Genomic DNA, 20,241 nt, shown 5'->3' on the forward strand with positions numbered 1-20,241 from the left:
CTCCAGTTGGAGGGAGGAGAGGATTGATATTTTTAGAGTTCTGGCTCATTTTTATGAATGTGCATCTGCAGCATCGTTTCAACTTTTAACTTAAAAAAAGAAACGTCAGCGTAGTTCATTACATAAATGCTGAAGCTCGTCCATGTCTGCGAAAGTTAGAGGAATTTATTCTAAGTTTGTACTTTGTATTATTTCCTCATAGCGTAGCATGAAAAAAAAAAAAACACATTCTCTTTATTCAGAAAGTTTCAGCAATGGCAATCCTATTCTGTTCTTTTTCTGAATATATTTATATGTCCTCGGATGTTAATGACTGCTGATTTAATTTGAACTCTGAATGACATACTTTGAAAAACAATAACAAACTCAACAAGTATTAAAAAAAAATCTGAACCTATGAAATTCTGTGCTCTGCAAGTAAAGTTTGCTCTCAAACGGATTCAAGTTTCACCCTAGTTTTCTGTATTTAGTGCATTTTCATGCTTTCCTTAGGTACAGCAACCCAAGCTCTCTAAGCAGCTATATATTTCTCCCATGCGGTGCAGGAAGCCAGAAATGGTTGCTCCCAATAAAAATCCCAGCAGAATCTTTAAATCAGCTGCTCTGGCGGCGGCGGTGTCATTCTGGTTATAAGACGATGACCGTTTTGAAGGTTATGACTTGCAGCGATCAAAAGACATCAGCCTCTTTAGTAAGAAGATGCTCAGATCCTCTCTGTCTAACTAATACTTGCCTCGTGATTCTATTACCTAGCGCGCCCGAGGGTCTGCAGGGACAAGAGCCACTCAGACAGGAAACCAAGAGGTGAGAGAAGGCAAGGGCGAAACGAAAGCAAGTGGACGAGTGAAACATGAATATACGAAAAAAGACTTGAATGTCTTCCTCCTTGACATACAGATTGCCTGGGCTGGGTAGATTTTATTCCAGCCACATGCCTCGGGGATATTCTGAATCTTCTCATTTTAGGGTTCATCTTTCCATTTTTGCATGTTCGACATTTTGTGATAATGGAGAAACTGGGTCAGACCGGCACACACATTCCAAGTCTCCTGCTAGTTCAGAGATGGGGGGAACTTTTTTTTTTTTTTTTTGCATTTGCATTTGCATTCATGTCAACTTCCAGTTTATTCATGTTGGGGATTTGTATGTTTTTATGATAGTGAAGTCCCAAAATCTACGATAACATCACTGGTGTTACTGTAAAGTTTTTGGAAATGAAAGGAAATTACATTTTGGAATAACAAAATAAGTTATTTCTATTTGCAGATAGAACCAGTATTACTCAACACAGATCACCACATGTGCCTCCATTATGACTCTTAAGAAAGTTCCTAAACCATTCAGGTAAGGTTTTGTGCTGCTCTGTGATCAGGGTTAAATTTGTTTCATTTATTTTTCTCTTAAATAATGATAAAAGGTAAAGTAGTAACCCCCAAATAAGATGGAGCAACTTCTGACAAATTAACTTGTTCAGGTTTTTATGTTTGTTTCCAGTGCAACTGTATGCAACGTACATTTTAATTTCCGTAAAGTTAGCAGCAAACCTGAGATCAAATAAATGATTTGTGTCCATTATTCATTTTTTCCCGCCAAGAGATGCTTTTTAAACATTTCACTGCAAAACAAAAAAACAAAAAAAAAAAACGTTCCATGTCCGAGTGACATTGATCTCTTTTCCAATCGGCAGCTATAATTAGTGAAAAACTCAAGTTGGGAACTCCGGTCCACGAGGATAGAAGTCCCATGTGTTCATTTATGTGTCTCTGCTCTAACAAAATAAATGCAAATTGCTCAATTATCAACTGAGGCTACCATCAAGTTCCACAGAACTCTGCAAATAACTCTTTTTTTTTATTTGGTCAGGTGGGATAAAGCAGGGAAATGTTTAAAACATGCCGGTGTGGAATTTGCTTAGTTGGTCTCGTGCACTTAGGTTTAATAGCCCCACATTAGACATACTTCTTGTAATTGTGGCCAAACAGCTCCATCATGGTCTCACCTGAGCAAGGTATTTCCTCCCAGAAGGCATTTGGTTTGTTTCTCCTTGTAGTCTGTAGCAAACTTTGATTCAGCCCACAAGGAGAAACACAGGCACATCTTTCTTGGTCCTCATTCCTGCTCCTCTTTGGACAGCGACACTGGCGTTCCTGCAGCTTCACGAGCTTTGGTAAATCCTGGTTTGTTCTTGAAGCCTCTGAATCACATCACATGTCAGCTTAGAGGGCTTCAAGTTGCATATGTATTGGTATATAAAGATAAAGCAGGCTATGCTGTCCCCATAAAGCCTGCTCACAAAACGCCTCGTCCGTAACAGGAAACCAGTCAGTTTGAATTAACTAAAAGATGAGTGGTCAGATTCGATGACTTATTTAACATACTTTGTCTTATAATGCAGTTTAAAGTGCTGTAGATGTGCGTTGTTGTTAAAAGAACATAAAACACTCGTCCAAGAATCAAACTTTTCCGTTGGTACATCAAGGGAGCTCATCAACCCCCGCGGCTGCGATATAAGAACAAAGGTTGTGAGCATTATGTGTCCAAAGATTTATTGCCTTAAATTTAAAATCTCCGAGCTACAACTAAACCTCTTGGTTGTGCTGGACTCAGAACAACAAAATACGCAGTGTACACAACGTGCAGGTTCTATATGAGAACAGGGATGCCCCGAAGTAATTTCCCCAAAATGACCCAGTATGAATAATGTACGAATGGAGCACGCCGATGGAAAAGGAATTTAATGGTTTTACTTCATCCTATACAAACTATCCCAAGAGATGTGGCATTACAAAGAAATTATATGGAACCCGCAGCTTCCACGGCAATATAAGCCATAATAAAACTGCTGACTTCAGTAAATATGACTCTCATCTCATCCTGCAGTTTAACTGAAGCTGAAAGGTGCAGAGAGAGAGGAAAAAAAACATTCTGCAGGCAGAAGTGTCTTTGACAAGAAACTCAGGCAGCATGTTTATCAATGGGGAGCCGCTCTGTTATTAAAAAAAAGAGAGAGAGAGAGAGAGAGAAAGAAAATGTCTTTAGGAGAAGATTCCCAGGCAAGGGGAAAATGAGTAAATGTGTGAAAGGAAGGACAGGAGAGGTAAGGGAGGAACAGACTGGGGGGAAAAAAAACAAAACGGGAAAGGAAGAGGGCCGGCGCATGCACCGACTCCAAAAATGGAGCGGCTCTAACCCGGCGAAGACTAAAGACAGCTATTTGGACGTCACCCAGACACCTGGAGCTGTTATCAGGTTGCAGTAAGTGAGGCTTTTAGAGGGCTGTGAATTGAAATACGAAGCTCAGCACTAACAGGCATTTCAAGGCTCTTTCCCTCTGATGATGTTGGCGTTTTAAAACAGGTCAAGCTGATAAGGCGGCAGCTGTGACCCCGGAGCCTCAACCTGCTTCAAGGAAATCTAACTGAATGGGGGGACAACTACTGTGCAAAGTGCCAGACCAGCTCCTGAAGCGACACTATATCAGGGAGCAGAGCGTCGAGTTCGGCTTCTGAAGCGTTTGCACAAGAGGAAATAGGTTGTAAATTAATACAGAGATAAATCAAAGATTTAAATCCTTTTTTCAATAATAATAATAATAATAATAATAATAATAATGGAAAACATCAGCATTTATGACATTGCTGTTCCCTTGACTTCACAGTAATTCAGGCATTTTTCAGGAGAAGCTTTCATCTGCTATGGAGTGCACTTACAACTCATCATGTGTTGCATTAGAGGTAATGCACAGACAGAGTATGTAACACTGGACCATCATGCAGCAGCAGAGCCTGCCCTTGGCATTAAAATACCGTTTTAGGAATGAAAACAGTTTTGAAATGTTTGGTTATTTAGTTTATCCAATATGCAACTCTTTAAAAACAATCATAACACATCTCTGGTGTTTTTCCACTACATTTATACCCAGATATATGGGCAAGTTTTTGTTTTCTTTAAATAGCTAAGGTGACTGTATTCAGCCTTACTTGAATGAGATGTTCTCCTGTTTTTCCATTTATTACTAGCGGCTAAGAGAGGTGAACCTCTGTGTCATGGTATGTTCATATTTATACTCCTGGAGATTGGAAAGTAATGGATTACCAGCCAACATTTCCTAAGTGATCAATTTTAAATATTGAAGTTTGCATAAAAAAAATCCTCCTTTACCACAATCTAAGAGTGGTAAATGTTATAGCAGAGCCAGTAGTTGTGGTGAGGTATTATTTCTCTCTCTGAAAATAATGAATTTTTTATCAGTGTATGATTATGCTGCTTCTACAGAAATACATTTATTTTCATGTTTTTTTGGGTTTTTTTTTTTTTACTCTTCTTTAATAGGAATGTAAATAAATGTGTTTTTCATGGTTATAAGAGACAAAGCAGATTATGTAACTTAGTAAAAATACTGGTCAGAAATGTGTGACCAACAGCGATTAAAGCAGAAAAGGTCCCGACATAATGACGCTCTGAGAGTCATTCGTCTTCAGCTGATGTTCTGACTCAGTGCAGCTGAGAGGAAAAACAGAAAAGCAGGAGGAAGAAGGAGGAAAGGAGGAGCGTTTTCTTTCCCTTCCTTCTCATTGAACATTAGTCCTTGGGTCTGTCTGTCAGTGCTGAACCAGCCTTTTAGTTTCCTCCCTGGTTCTTCTGCTATTCCCTCTGAAATGCTAATGTGGCAACTTAGTGCGCCAGCATCCGCCCGTTCCCGGCCTCTCATCTTTATATCTCCTGGATGAGCTCATTCTCACTCTCCCAGTCTCCCCCCTCCCCACCTCCATCTTTCTAAGTGTGAAATACGAAAAAATCAGTTAACACACACGTACTTGACTCGTATGTGAAATAATAACATATGTAGAAAAAAAAGGTCAGTGATTGTGTAAACTCAACATTTCGCAGGATTTGAAAAGCAGCCTAATAAAGTCACATGGTATTAAATTTTACTCCTCCTCTCTGATTCACAAATGCAATGACCTTTCTTTATGCTGCTCTGAAAAGAGCACATTTCATGGAGCTTAATCCACTTTGCATGTGGATGAAAGCTGTAATTTTAGCGTTTCTCAAACCTCCCTCCGTCGTTTGCCTCAGCGTACCTTAATCCTTAATGTGCCCACCACAATACGGAGCCTTCCGAGGCGTTCGCGCTCTGAGAAAATTGTTTTCATTTTGTCACATTGCAAACAAACACAAATCTCAATGTGTTTCACTGCAATTTCATGTGATCAACTAGTAAAAAGTATTAGTAAAAATGGAAGTAAAAGTGCAAATAAAAGCAATATGTTCTTTTATAATAAAAAACTATGACAAGTTTCAGTCAGCACCTCTGACTCAGGACTATTTGCACATTTTACGGCTTCAATTGCTTTCCAGCTTTGCACAGCCACGGAGAACATTGATTTTCAAATCTTCTCTCTTATTCTCGATTGGATTTGGATCTGAACTTTGATTAGATCATCTTAACACATGAATACGGTTTAATCTAAACTATGTTGTTTTTTTTCTTTCACATGTAGCATTCAAGTATTTGCCTTTTTTATCTCATCTGTCCCTTTATGCATGTGTTTGCTGCAACCCTCGCATTACTGCAACTAGGACCTCTAATTTCTTTCACTAATTGTTGTCGTTTTTTTCCTTCTCTAATATAATGTCAAGTTAGTGGAGAGAAAGACTGATTCTCCCACTGAAACTGTGGTTCTCTGCAGCTCCTCCAGAGTTACCATGGGCCTCTGAGCTGATTCTCTGATGAATGCCCTCCAGTCAGTGAAGGCATTTCGGTGGATTTGCAGTTGCGTCATACTCCTTCAGTTTCCTGTTGTCCGTCACTAAACGGGCAAAGTCTGGGATGATGATTCAAAACCATCGTTAATCTTAAAGATGCTGTTTGTTCACTATCGTCCTTCAGCAAACCACTGAGGCCTACAAAGAGCAGATTAAATTAGAGTGTGTAATTAGAAAAAAAAATTCAAAACCATTTTCAGTGGACCCTCCTCTTATTTGTGGTTCAGTATTTGGGGATTTTTCAGTGCAATGTATCTCAAAATTATTAGCAGAAAATCAAATCAAAAGAAAAGGCAGCAAGAGAAGCTGAAATAGCTGCTAACAAAGCTGTTTGACACACAATTGGCCGGTGTTTGCAAAGCAGCCAATTCAAGAGCGCCATTTATTTCCTTGGTGCTGATTGGCTGTGTCCTGAAGAGGCGGGATGAAGAAGACTGTAGATGTTTGCTTCTAGTACCAAGGCAGTTCCCACACATTAAGGTACATTTGGTCTTTGATCTATTAAACTAGGCAGTTAAAAACATGTTAGTTTCAAATATTTGAAGATTTGAGGTATTTCCAGATGACTATGCCTTCCACTTCACAATGTCCCTTTAAAAAAAAAAAAAAACTGACACAAAATACCATTAAAACAATTGCAGTGTTTGGTTATTAAGTTTAAAAAAAAAAAAAAACTTTTAAGGGGTCCGAATAATTTTGAAAAGCAACCATTGAGACTAATGACTTCTCAAATCTCCGATTGTTCCCAAAGCAGAAGAGTGTGGGCTTGTGCATCCTCCTCACAGACTCATTTACTCATTGATCCAAGGAAAATGGATCTGGTGACGACTAAAGAGGCATCTGCATCAGTCAAGCTCAGTGCACGTGTTGTTAGAATGTGAGCATAAAAAAAAAGATGAAAGAGTTTGAAGAAATCTAATACGCTAAGGATCCCCACCTTCCTCCAAAACATGTTTTTAAAAAACCCTTTAGCTTAATATTACAGCGCACCACATCCGGCAGTCTGCCGGACCTGCTCTCTGGTTGGCAGCATCTTTTTCTGATATCTGTTCTAATAAGCGGCAAAGTTAATCGAGAGCGCGGAGCAACACAGCGTCCCCCTGGGAGCAGCCAGCCAGCGCTGCTGACTGTGGTGCTGACAGCCAGAGAGCATTAAGCACAGGGCTGCTCAGTGAACCATGACGGTGTCATTTCTTTTAATAGGCTCTCTTTCTTTTTTCTTCCTCGCATAGTTTCCTACTCTTTCTCCTCTTCTTCTCACATTTTCGGTCTTCTCCCTTGCATCCTCGGCCATTAACCCTTTCTTTTCCTCTGCTTCGTCGCTTCCCGGTTCTCTTTAATCCCCCCCACCACCATCTCTCCTGTTTAAAATGCAAGATGTGGGGATGCAGTTGTTGCCGAGTACCCCATCGGCGTGTGGAGAACTCTAATTGGTTTGCTTAACCTTCAGAACACAATGAGCTGGCTGTAATGAAGGCTCATGATTCATGGCCAGGTAATAAACCTGAAGAGGGCTGCTTACCCAACACAGCACACACACGCGCGCACACACACATAGGTGCAGGGAAATCGTGAGACTCTGACTAACACACAGCTGCATATGGGATTTAACACCACGACAGTTGTTGTCAGACAGGCGTATGGTCCCTAATAAAGCTTTAAGCTATTCTACTGAGAGACCAGCGAAAAGCATTCCTTCTTGGCAAGTGATTCTCATCAAAAACATGCAACCAACATGGCGGCCAGGTGCAGGCAATTTAAAAAAGCGGGATGCCAGGAGGAGCGGGAAATTATTAGGGTACGTGACAGTTGATAGCATAATGTAAAACATTTTCAAAGCTGGCGTTCCTGGTTGCGACGACAGGGCAAAGCTGCACAGGTTGTTTGCAGGTTTGTTGACAACACAGCCAGTTCCCCTCGCTGCACTGCGCTCCCACAAAGTCCCCCCTGCACTCCCATCAGATTCAGACCTTGCACCACAGGACCCTCTATGGGAGCTAAGTGAAACTGATTAGCAACACAAGGCAATGCTTCCAGAAAGCTGAATTAGCCGGAAATGTGCGTGCATGCGTGTGCATGCATGCGTGTGCGCGCGTGTTTGTGTTGTGCATGTTTGATGAGGTTTTTTTAATGAACTGGCACACTCTTGGTGGGTTATTGCTGTGTCAGGGTATAGTCGGCCTTTTTTTAAGAGCTTCTTGAATAAGTTATGATATTTGGAGAGATAATGAGATGGAGGGAAGGAGGTAGAAGGCGAGAAGGAGCTGAGGTCATCAGCATGAAAGTCGGAACGCGAAGTGACAGTTGGCGCTTTGAAGCAGTTTTTCAAGGTCAGATGGAAATACAGACAACAAAAGCTTTAAAAGTACTCCTTTAAATGTTTTTTTATTTATTTATCAGATTTCAACATAATGCTAGATCGCCGTGAATAAGTAATGTGCTGACAGTATTGACGATTATGTGCTTTCCAGACACATGGTAATATTTTATCCCACAATCAAGTAGCTCTGTTACATTCAGTTGCTATAAAAATGCTGTGCATATCAAACATAACCTAAGAGACGTTTGACTTTGTAACTTGACACCTTGAAATTGGGCCTTTGTCTCTTTAAGAAGCTTGTGCTATTTCCGATGCTCCACCTTCAGCACCTCATCAAACAATGCTCCTCTGTAATGCTGTTGGAATATAATTGTAGTAAAAAGGTTATATTCTACCTTGGTTTTATCCAAACACCCATCCCTGTGGTTTTTGCTTTCTTTTTAATGTTTTTGTGGCCTTTATTTGACAGTAATCTAAAGTGGGTGGAAATAAGACGGGGAAAGCAAGCAGCAAACAAGGAAACAAGGACAAGACTGGAACAACTGCATTGAGGTATAAAGGCTGTGCGTATGCTCCAACCAAAGTGTTTTTTAAAGCGAAATTTGCCTCTGCGCACACCAGTCTGACCCTCGTTGCTCAACTTTTCGCTCGTGTCTGGACTCTGCATCGAGTAACATGCTGCTTTGAAGTAGGCGACCCTCTGTTGACATTTGCTTTTAGTCAAGATTCTGACTTAGCCTGAGCTACTTTGCAAATGAGAATGGGCAAAAATGAAACTTTCTACTTGTGGAAAACCTGCCAGAGACGTGCTGCTGTAAGCGCTGCATCAGGCGGCTCTGCGATTTAAAAAAAAAAACACAGTACGCTACAAAACCATGTATCATTTTTGCTTCCTCTTAATCAAATATAAAACAAAATGTAAAAATGTGTGTGGATACTTTTGCGTCTACTGAATGATCTCTCCAGTTCAGTGACAGGCTGTCTGGGCTCAATGGGAAATGATGATAGTTTAGAAACTCAGATCATGGCTCTAAATCTGAGGCAGAGGTTGGCCTGCTGGATTGCTGATTCAACTAATGATACATTCAGCGATGCCTTTGCCACATATAAATTACCCCTGCCTTTGTTTGCTCATGCTGTGTGAGACAACCTACTTCAACGTGTCAGTCACAGAAAAAAAGACAGCAGAACCTTAAGTTCGTGCAAAGCCGAGCCCTCAGTTTTCCAGAAAACAATGGAAAACTCTCAGTCTGACAAATTGAATAAGAAAATAACAACAATAGGAACTGAACAGGGTGAGTTGTAGCTTAAGCTGTTCTTCAGAGATCTTTTTGCTATGCTGTTTTTATTCTACTGCTTAAACAACAAACAGCTCTGCGAAAGGTAAGTAAGAACCTGTACGAATGATTCATGATTAATGGTTCCTTCACTGGACTGCACTTACCCAGGCCTTGAAGACTAATGCACCGATGTCATGAACGTGGGCTTTTAAACCATACACTAACAATCACTTTCTCCATTCTTTAAACCAGACTACAAACCATCCACAAATGTTACCATGAATTCTAATTTCGTACATTTTGTTGAACCGCAGTAAGCATTTCCCGATCCTGGTTGTTCATTTTTCTTTCTTTTTTTTTTTTTTCTTTCTTGGATAGGTTTTGTTTGCGTCGGTACATGCAGAGAAGAGCTTTGTTCACTTATGATATCCGAAGTGTCTGGTTTTCGATGCCGCTGTTTTTTTTTAATTAGCAGAAACTGATGAGCCCAGGGTCAGTATGCTGGTCTTTACAAAATCAATGTAAGTAATATTTCCAGATAGTTTTTTTTTTTTTTTTTAGGAAGATGCCACAGTATGTCTAATAAAAGTACAGGCATTGCACTAATGATATTTATTAAGGTAAGATGTCAAATCCTGTGAATGTGGGTGTGAATTTATAAACAGTGTGATTCAGGACAGAGAATTATCAAGTTATTAAATTCAATTTTTCGATACGCTCACATGTTGCTCAAGATGAGAACGTGTGGGATTAAGGCAAAGCTGACCTTTAGATGTTCACTGTAAAACTGTCAGAGTTCATCAGTGAACTCATGTTTATCATTTCCCATGGAAATAAACCTACGATGAATTGCTTTTGAAAATGTTAAGGAGCCAATTTTCCTAATTACTCACATGTCTGAATGAGAGATCTTTGTAATTTTCTTGACTGAAATATTCTGCCTTTCTCTAAGCAAACGCCGGCCCATTAATCTTTTTTTTCCCCCCTCCTTGTTTACCAAAACAGTCTATTGCTGAGTATTTGTAGCCTCATGTATTGCAGAATTGATAGCATGCACTCTCGTCCTCCAGGGACAAATTACTATTGGACATTCATCCATCAAGAGAGGGTTTTTATATTTCGTTTTAAACACTGCAACACGTAATTTTTCTTACTTGCGAACTTAGGGACATGGATGCAGTTGTGCAGGTTGGACGCCTTGAGTTATATTTTGGGTTATTAAGAATTGGTTCTTTTTCTCGAAATCTATTTTCTTTACTGAGATGGAGGGTAGCTACGGTAGCTTGTTTATCAGTCTGAAATAATCAAGAAAGAAATCTCTCAAGACAATAAATACTGCTGACTTTTGATTGCGTGACTTCTCATCCAGCTGATAAATTATCCTTGATTATAATCAGTCATTTGTTAGGTACGTAATTATGCACAGTCATGCTTTTTCCTCCACTGACAAATCTGCAAAGATATCTTACTGTTGCAAACTGCTAGTTAAACTATGAACTAGCAAAAACAACTGCAGTCCATTTGCTCAGCTGAATATTTTCTTCATATATAAAGTGTGGTATAAACAAACAACAAAGGGAATTTAAACTGGGTGCAACATCCAATCCATCCTATGGAATCCAACATGATATAATCCACTGAGATATAATTAAAAACAGAAATAAAAGTGAGAAATATAATAAAATGGAATACAATATGATGCAATGACATGCACCATGATTAATATGATGCAATTCAATATGATACCATTGCATACAAATGCATGATCAAGCACTATTTTATTATACATGTGGTACAATACGATACAACACAACATTATACAGTGTTGTGAAGTATAATAAGACACAATGTGATGTGATATACTTCATGCACTGTTGGCATAACATGACTCAGCTCAGTTCCATTAGCTGCCTTCACAAAGGATCCACACATAAATAGGCCCATAATCCTCAGAGGTGTCAAAGTAAAGCCAGGTTTCTAAACCTGGGACCGTCCTTCACTGACACAACATTAGGCGACATGTTGTCTGTATATCACCGTGCCCATGCCTCACCCGGCCGTCTCTCGCTGCCTTTTAAATTCATCAGAGTGTGAAGATGTCTGGTAGAGCGACATTAATACTTTACTTTATGAACTCCCCGCTGCTCCGGCAGCGCCTTAGTCGGAGAAGGAGAACCTTCCTCGGAGACCTGCAGACTAAAACGTGGGTATTTCTAAAGCCATAATCACATTTGTAAGGTTTTAGGTTGAGAGTTGGAACAGCTGTTGGCAGAGACAGACTTCTGTTATGGTTATGGACAATATGAAAAGGGTGGGATATATCTGCCTTTTAAATTTCACATATTTTATTTGCATCATATAGTTTATTTGTCTGCTTTTTTTTTTTACCGTCACTTTGAAATGAGCTGGGTCGCTTCGGGTGATTAAAGCCACCGCCACCTCTTTATCATTGTGTGCTAGAATGAACTTCTTTGCAACTTGTTTTCCTTTTCTCTGCTAAGCACAACGACAATTACCTTCAGCTGTTGGCTTTCCATTTGTCTTTTTTTGTTTTGAGTCTGTCCATTCTGGAAGGAAGAAATGGGGGGCTGTGTTGTTTAAGTGAAGTCACAGAGAGCACTGCAGTCATTCATCTTAAAGAGGGCAGGTGAAGTCACCCCGCGAGGCAAAAAAAAAGTATGAACACTGACCTGAGCAAACGGGCATTTATCTTTCGAAAGGCATGACTGATAGCGAGAGAAAGATTGAAGGAGACTGAAAAAATGTGCGACAAAGCACATGGTGCCACCACGCAAAATGGACTCAGGTCATGGTGTAGAAATGAAATCCCTTACGTATGAGAGTCCTACATTACCAGGATGTGATTTCATAGCGGGATTGTTGAAGTCAACTCAAGGGCACGGAAATATGGTCCAAAACATCGTAGTCGTTCCGAACCTACAGAAAATCTAAACAAGCAAGACGGGGAGAAATAAACAAAGAGGGGGCAGCAGAGAAATGGAACCTGCAGGGTAAATTACCTTTGGGTTCACCTCAGGTGTGCCTCTTAATCATGCTGTTGGTCTGGCTTAGAGGTTTTGATAAGGGTAGTGACTGTTTATTGAAGATGGCAGACTCGCATGAGCCTTAGAACAAGCAGGGTGGAAAACATCCCGGGAACACAGAGGCTGTAAACCATCATCCTGGCACATATAAAGGCTCATATAAACAGGGATCTTGCTCATATTTCACATCTTTACTGGCACTGGCTTCACAGGTTGCATGAGGTATTCAAGTGTGTACATGAGGATAGTCTCCGTTATATCTCAATAACTGTACCTGCAGAGGGTTAGGGAGCAATCTAATGCCTAAAAAGCCAAAACGTAAACACTCCCCACGTGATGAAGATGGTGGCGGAGCATATTGGATGTGACTGGGGAACAGTCTGCTAATTCGTTTCTTCAGAATCCTTAATGTCCTTTAACTTGGTTTTTCACTGCACTTTCATCCGCAGCTGGGACTTTGCCTCATTTAAAAATGAACGTCGGATTTGTTCTCATCTCAGAATTAATCAGGCAGCAATGATCGCAATTTTCACATTAAGACTGAATGAAATACAGTTCCTGTGTGAGGTTTTCATGCACTCACAGGCATGAATGTCAAACTATTTTGGGTCTTTCAGGAAGTTAATCTTGAATAATCATGTAAACTAACAATCGGGCGCATAACCTTGTTATTATTGAGAATTTTTTTTCTAGTTCACAAAGATTTGAAATTACACACACATGCTCAGAAATGTACATACTATCTAATTGGATAAATGTCCCTAACCAAGTGTTATCTTAACCACATTCTTTTTGTTGTTATCTTCAAGCTTTTACACAAATTTTCCAGGAAAATGAACAACGCTTTCTCGTGATTGGTAAAATATATTTAAACCGGTGAGTTGTAAACGTTTTCCACACATGCTCAATAGTTTTGTGGCACGGATTTGGAAAACATTTTTACGAAACCTAATGTTACCCTGCTGATGGATCACCCAGTCCTATATGGGTTTCCTCCATTTTGGAGAAGATATGTCTTTATTTTAATAACTTTGTAGTCTTGCTTCAATTTATAAATATGATACAGATTAGTTTGTAGAAACCTTAAAGGGATCCATGATTAGTTGTAATAGTAGACTTTATCTGAATAATATTTAATTGAGATGTAAAAACAGCACAAGAAAAATACTTTAGGCTGTTTTTTGCTGTTTTTACATTTAATAAAAGATTGTCACACGGACGTCGCCATGTTATTTATGCTGCAATGCATTCTGGTTAAATGACGTATGGGTGGTCCGATTGTGCTAGGTCTGTCCAGCCAACTTTAAGTAACTTTAAGCGTTTTCAATTTGAACCAGAGCTTGTTGAAACTGATGCTAATCACAAGGGGTGTTAAAAAGACACTTTTAAAACATCTTGACTTGTAATCTTTACTTGTTTTGTTGTCCTCAAACTTTTTATGACGTGTTTTCTACCTGTTAATATTTACAATGGTGGAGTCAAGTTTTTACATGCATCTATTATCATTATTATCCAGGAAACTTTTTCATGTTGTATTTAAAGTGATTACAAGGTATCCAGTCGCTGTGGTTACTTAGACTTATTAGAGATATTTTATGTTTCCTGGGGTTTCTGCTAATCCTCTATTTGTTTTTGCTTCTTAGTTATTTTCTATCCTGGAAGTCCAGCTTTTGCATCAACTTTTTCCTATTTTTAAACATTTAGATATTTTTTGATAATCCCAGTAAGGATTTAATTTTTACAATAAGGATCACATCCCGTTACAAAGAAATACCTTTAAGAAGAAATACTAACAACTCCTCTGATCTCAAACTTTGGTGTCTGCGCCACGTTAGCACAACAAAGTTATCGAGTGGCTTTGCGTTGCTGGGCGCACATCAGATACAGAAGTCCTCCAGAAATTGTGCCAGCTTGCTATAAAAAAGGAGAACTATTTGTCTCTCTCAGGTTTTTGCAGAAACATAACTCTCTTTGCTGAAAAAGACATAAAACATGTGCCAGCAATTTTAAATGTGTCCTTTCACATTCAGCTGCAAATCAGGGAGGCAGGCTTTGCACATGCAAACTCAACCATGTCAGGTTGAGTTTGCATGGTATTCATCAGCCTACACAAGCAAATATTCATGAACTTTGAAAGGGGAATTATGAAATTGTTTTAGCAAATGGCTTCTTTATTTGAGTGCCAGATCACCCAAGACCCTAGTTATCGAAGCATTTAAAAAAACGTCATGTATTCAAAGGGTTTCAGTTTAAGAGCACAGTCTTAGTGGCAACACATTAATGAGCTCTTCAGCGAGGGAACAAATGTATTGTTGTGTGTCACTGGATCTTCACTTTGTGCCATGTGAGCATGTGCTGCGGCCTCCAGATCTGCTGGTTTTCATTAATATGTACAATAGCAGAATCATGTCTCCTCTGATGGGGCTGCAGGGCATTGGAAAAGGTTACTCACAGAGGAGGACTGCTGAGCTTGAGGCAAAGCAAGACATGACAGCCTCTTCAGAAAAACATCCCTGTTTAATATATTCTATTAAACTGTTTTGGCAAATGAAAACTGCTCTCGGGCTCAAAAACTTTCAGTAAAGCATGTAAACACTTTATGTCTGTCATTGAAACATCCACCATACACCAGCAATTTAAGCACTGAGAAGATACCAATTTACATTTACTTAAACAGTGGATGTTAGACTTCACTCTTATCTTTTTCCCCCCCTATGTGTCAAAGGAACAAAGAGAAAGTGCGATATCAAAGCTAGGCATTATTGTGACACATAGAGCTTCCCAGTTGTATTTGTACCTCTTGAACCGTTTTGCTTTTTGTCTCATTCCAAACACAAACATCAATGTCTTTTATTAAAGATTTATGTGACAGTCCAACATAAAAATCGCACCTGAATTAGGAGTGGAAGGAAACGGGTACATGGGTTTAATCATTTTTACAGCTAAACATTTGAAAAGTGTGGCATATATCTGAATTCTCCACCTAAGAGTAAACACTTTGCAGAATAGCCTTTTGCTAAAAATGTCTTAGGATTTGTCTACATCACCTCTAAGAAGATATTCTGGTCAAATGTGATTAAGGTCTAATCTCTCAGCTTATGCACAACGAAATATCCTGGATCCTTATCACTCTGGTGAAGTCTGTTTTATTGTTAAATGGCATTAAAATCCCAATTTTATTAAAACATGATGTTTCCTGACCCTAATCAAAGAGTTTCCTTAAGAAAAACATGCAGAAATAATACTATTTGCCAAGCTAAGTGTTTCTGAATCCATCTGGTAATTTAACAAATCTGTTGGGTGCGAATCTATTGAAAGTTATTTGTAAAACCCAGTCAGCCAACATAAAAAAGAGAGCAGAGTAGGAAGCAAAAAGCTGCAGAGGGAAGAAAGACCGGTGAGTACAGGAAGCCGTGTGATCTTAAAAGGACAATGGAGAAGGACGTTCACAATGACAGTGAATTAATGGAAATGGCAGACAAGGACCAATTTAGTGGAGATTTTAAAAAGTGAAATGCCACAGTCTATAAATTTGCCAAGATTTAAAGCACAGACTTCTGCCTAAGACGGCACAAATGAGTTGGAGTTTTGTCAAACAATTTGCTGTAATACGAAACTGTTCTGGGCTTCCAGCTAAAAATCACTCCAGCCTATATGCTATGCCCTGTAAAAGCAATTGAAAATAGAGTTCGAATTGCTCTTTTATCAGTTCAAGTACGAGAAAGGAGAAATTACATAGGCACTCCTTTACTGTAAGACCAAGCATCCGTCATCTTTGAGCAGTGCGCCACTTGACTTGTGGTGGTATAATATAAGAGCACCTATTCATCCTGCAAACTTCTATCATCTGGCACAGAAAGCCACTAAATCTTGTTATAAGCTCAGAGGGGATAGAGTGGCTCAGCGTTTATGAACGCTGCTTGGAAGCCCTGGGTACATTTTTAGGAATTATTCCTGCTCCTTTTAACGGCAAACAGCAAGAAATCACAGAACCAGTTGCGGTCATTTGTTACAGGTTTAATGTCGTTGTGGCACGTTGTCTTGTAGCAAGGCAGCAGATCGGCTACGGCGACGTCGTCTCTGACCTTCAGCTCTGTCCCCCGATTTACCAAAGCAAACTAATTAAATCTGGCAGAAGAAATGCAATTCTGCATATTAGTTCATACATACTGAGAAATAATTTCAACACACCAAGGAGCGGGCAACAATTTCAGATAATGCATGCGCTTAACTTTTACAGCCCCGAATCTCCTGCCTCTCAAAGTCATTGTGGCTGCTTGAATGAGAAGCGTGGCGAACACGCTTAGGCTTAGCCGCAGACCCTGTAAGAGTTACTTTGAATGTTTTTCTCTCTTTATTTTTTTCTGTCTACTAAGCTAACAAAGGAGGGGGTAACTTCACTGCAGAGAAAGAAGAGATGGCTTGTTTTTAGATCAATAGTCTACAGAGAGGCTATATAAACCAAAAGCATAATAATAAATTTTGTCATATATTGAAGATGCTTTTTTAACTTCATCAAGACAGAGGAATGCAGTCATAATGATTTATAGCTTGGCAATGCTGCCCTTCAGTGGCAGCTGGCTAGAATAACTTCCTTTGAAGATCAAGTTTTTCTTTAAATAACACTGTTTATGCTTGTGGAAAATAAAATGTGGAAGAGAGTAAACCAGAATAAATCATTTCAGTTCCTTTTTTCCATAACAACCAGCCTCAGATTGTAAAAATATTTTATTGTGACAAAACTCCCTTTTTCTGATTTCCAAAAGTCATTCCTCTCCATTGTTTCCTCTTTGCAATTTGAAGCGAAACCCAAACGATTCCTCAGACTCTGTCTGGTCGAGCTTTAGCCATGAGGGAGCGCGCCTCTATGTGAGTCGAGCGCACCTAAATGTCAGGGTTTGTCCCGCCAAAAATAAAGACAAATGTGTCGTGGCACATGCCCAAAAATGTAATCTAAGGTGGTGATCCATCAGCGGGCCCGTGTTTCAGGCCTGATTAGGCTGCCGGTTTCATCATGTTGGTGCTCAAGGACAACCTCGATGTGCAAGTATCCTTCTATTTCCTTGAATAGCAGATCAAAGCGTCTGCGTCAGGACAAAATTGTCCCAGCTTCAGATTTTTGGGACTGCAGGAACCTCAAAGCCACATCTAATCTGGTTAAGGAATTGTCCTCAGTCGCCACTTTGCTAACATAAATGTCACACCATTCCCCATGCCCAGCTGAGCGACACATGTTCACTGCATTTGATGGTGCTTCTGACCTCATTGTGACACTGTCTCTCCTCCAGGCCTCTTCATACAGCCAGACGCTAAAATATCACATTTAAAAACGTGATATCGTTTCTTAAAAGCTTTTTTAACTGCTTTTTGCAACACTGTTTTTTTGTTGTTTTTTTTTTTTCTTTTTTTAACTCTACAATGATAATACGATCATGAACTGCAATGCCCTTTTTTCCTCAAAAACACCGGCTGGTATTTACAGAGGAACACCAGTCCATGAGCTGCCACAAACATAAAAAACCACAATGCCAAACAAAGTCCACTGGTGAAAAATAGCATGCCCAGACCCCTAAAACACATGTATAAACAATACGCATTACATCAGTGACCACCCATCTCTGTTCATGCTTACGTCACCAAAAAAATGTCACGAAATGTATTTTCCAGCCTCAAGGTACCACACAGTGTACAACAACCACCTACATGTTCACTAATACTGTGCTGGACCACACATAACAGCAAACAATGACTGCAACTGTTGTCTAAGATTAAAGCGTTCAGTATCACAATGTTTCCTTCCAGGGTGGCAAAGAGGTTTTTATTTTTTTTTTTTGCCAAGTTGTTTAATGAGAAAGTCAGACCGCTGCAAAGGTCTTGTTTATGAAAACCCTCACGTTCTCGTTAGGATTAAAAAGCTGACACTGTGACCTCTATTGACTGAGTGAAAATAACTCTTCATAGTATACAACACTACAAATCCTGTCTCTCCAAAGAGTTTCCTGCTTAAATAAATAGTTCAGATTTATTTTTGAAGTGAGGCTCCAATATGTAGTCCAAAAGAGACAATCAAAACGAGCTAACTAGTTAGCCTTGTTAACCAAAAACAAATTGTATCTCACAATGGCCGGTGGTCTATATGCGAATGGTTTTCACACACATTTAAACCAACTTCATTTGTGCACTGGGTTGATATTTATACAGATGCTGATGATTTTTTTTTTCTACACAGGAATAGGAGAACAAAAGCAATGTGCAGCTAATGATCTTCCTACGTGAAACAAGTCATGAGAACAAAATACATTGTTTTCAAAATAACTGCGTCATAAATAAAGTAGAAAAATGTTAACCCTTCTACACTTTAAACTGGTTTTAAACCAGCAATATTATGACTGTTTAAGTGAACATTGTTTTGTTTATTTTTACCCTACTCTTTTATTTACTCTGATCTAAAAGTCGTCCTCAAAATGTGCTACATATTTTTTTTAAAAGGGTAGTGATAGCTGCAGTTGTTATACTGGATACGCTGAGTTGTGTTGTTGTAATGGTATTCTCAGATCTCTGGAAATGAAACACAGCCTTAAAAGACTGTTAACATTTGTTCCCAGTTCATTGTTGACCACTTCAGTTACTGTAGTGGTTCCCAAATATCCTGCACAGCATGTCTTTTACGAGTCTTTTGTTTTTGTTGCACCAGATATCTGTGTGCCTGAAGAGCTTACCCTTCTGTCTAAGCTTATTGGCTCTTACATCTTAGCTTAGTTCATGGTAAATAATATACTTCATATTTAACTTGTAAGTTGTTCATACCAAATGTTCCATTAAAGGCTGGTGTAGTTATTGCCAGTTGTGCATGTACCGTAGTTTGAGAACCGTCACTTTGCATGTTCTTAGTCTTTGTTTTACACAGGAAGATCATCGGTGGTTCTCCCCTTCATACTGTACTTCCATCTTCTGTGTGAAAGATCACTTGTTGTGCTTTACTTGCCTCCTAATTGAGAACAATATCAAACATAATGACATTGCAGTTAAAAGTTTGAAACCAGTGTGATGTAAAATACTGTAGCATCACGTTCCCTAAAGGATTAATAGCTTAAAGAGCTACAAATAGTCAGAAAAATAAATTGTCTTTTTCTTCTTCTTCTTTTGTACTGTCCTTCATGCAGGGCAGCCATTTTGGGTTTTGAGGTTTTGAGAAACATCTGACCTTCCTTCACAGTATTCTGCCTTTCTGGAAATATTATGATTATTTTTTCACTGCGAACATGGAAATCCCAAATAAGACCTGTCATGGGAGTACTCTATCCTCTAAATGACTACAATCCAGCGACATGAGTAAACCAATCATCCAGCAATTAATACAATATAAAATGACAGACTAGACTAATAGAAATGTTTTAGTCTGTAAAGATTGTGGTTCTATCGTAAAATAGTTTTTTGTTTTGTTTTTTTTTACATCCAAGAAAGCGAAGAAGCAGAGAATGTGCTTTCTTTGATGTTTTCTTTCTATTTATAATGAGAATTTCTTTTTAGTGCAGATATTGCCTTTTTGGTCTGTGAATACCTAAATAATTGCTTTCTTTCGTTATAAATATTTGTATGTGAAAGTTAGCTTTTACCAAGGTGGTTCCCCTTAAAAAATGCTGAGAACCACTGGCTTAGTTAAATCCATGTGTTCTTTTTTTTTCTTTTCTTACTTTTTTTTATTTTCTCTCACAGCGTCCCATCTACACGTGTTGTAGTACCTAATATTGCCCATTAGGTGTCGCTCAACCACTGACCCTTTTGAATCCAGCGCCCAACCTCTGTTCCCGGACCGTCTGGGTTAGTC

The sequence above is a fragment of the Poecilia formosa genome, unplaced genomic scaffold (assembly GCF_000485575.1).
Source record: "Poecilia formosa unplaced genomic scaffold, Poecilia_formosa-5.1.2 Scaffold26, whole genome shotgun sequence".
Taxonomy (NCBI): domain Eukaryota; kingdom Metazoa; phylum Chordata; class Actinopteri; order Cyprinodontiformes; family Poeciliidae; genus Poecilia; species Poecilia formosa.